This window comes from Sinocyclocheilus grahami, unplaced genomic scaffold (assembly GCF_001515645.1).
Source record: "Sinocyclocheilus grahami isolate Dianchi unplaced genomic scaffold, SAMN03320097.WGS_v1.1 scaffold3728.1, whole genome shotgun sequence".
NCBI lineage: Eukaryota > Metazoa > Chordata > Actinopteri > Cypriniformes > Cyprinidae > Sinocyclocheilus > Sinocyclocheilus grahami.
The window spans coordinates 1383-2329 of record NW_015508804.1 but is presented as its reverse complement, the minus strand read 5'-3'; positions in this window follow the sequence as shown (position 1 = coordinate 2329).

Genomic DNA, 947 nt, shown 5'->3' with positions numbered 1-947 from the left:
AAAATAATGTTATTTTTAGCAACATCATATGACCCCTTTAAGATTCTTTAGAGTCTATATTTGTAACCTGTACTAACATTCCAAGAATGTTGCAGGGAGGTTTGTGTGGCAACCTAACAGGAATCTAAACAGAATATATGCTAATGGTCATTTTTAGGTTTTATTTATGCTACCATTTAAAAGTCTGGAGTCACAAAGAGATTAAGAAATTAATAATTTAATTAAAAAAGACCTTTACATTGTTACAAAAAATTATTTCGAATGTGCCATTTTTGAAGTCTGAATGTGAACATGAGCTAGAAACAAGTTTCAGCACGGGGCAAGATTATGAAAATATGAATAAAGACACTACTGTTCACTTATTGTTTTGGGTCAGTAAGATTTTTTAATAGAAATTAATACTTTTATTTAGCAAGGATGCATTCAATTAATCTTAAGTGACAGTATAGACATTTATAACGTTACAAAGATTTGTATTTCAAATAATGCTGTTCTATTAAAAACTGATAATAAGAAATGTTTCTTGAGCAGTGAATTTGGATAATAAAATGACTTCTGAAAGATCATGTAACACTGAACTGCTGCTAAAAATGTAACTTTGCCAACACAGGAATAATTTACATATTAAAAATATATTCAAATAGAAAACAGTTATGCTATTTCAAATTTCAATAATATTTCACATTATTACTGTGTTTGCTATATTTTTGGTCAAATAAATTCAGCCTTGGTGAGCATAAGAGACCAATTTGTAAAAAAACAAAACAACTTGTTCCTAAATTCTTGGATTTCTGGTCTCAGAAACCTGAAATAATTAACTATCGCCACAAAAAATGTTAACTGGGCAATTATGCAAGGAGATGTAGGGGGGAAAATATTATTATTTCTGAAGAGAAAAATGAAAGAGAGGTCAACCAAAACCTCCTCTTTGTCAGAAAACAGGTCCC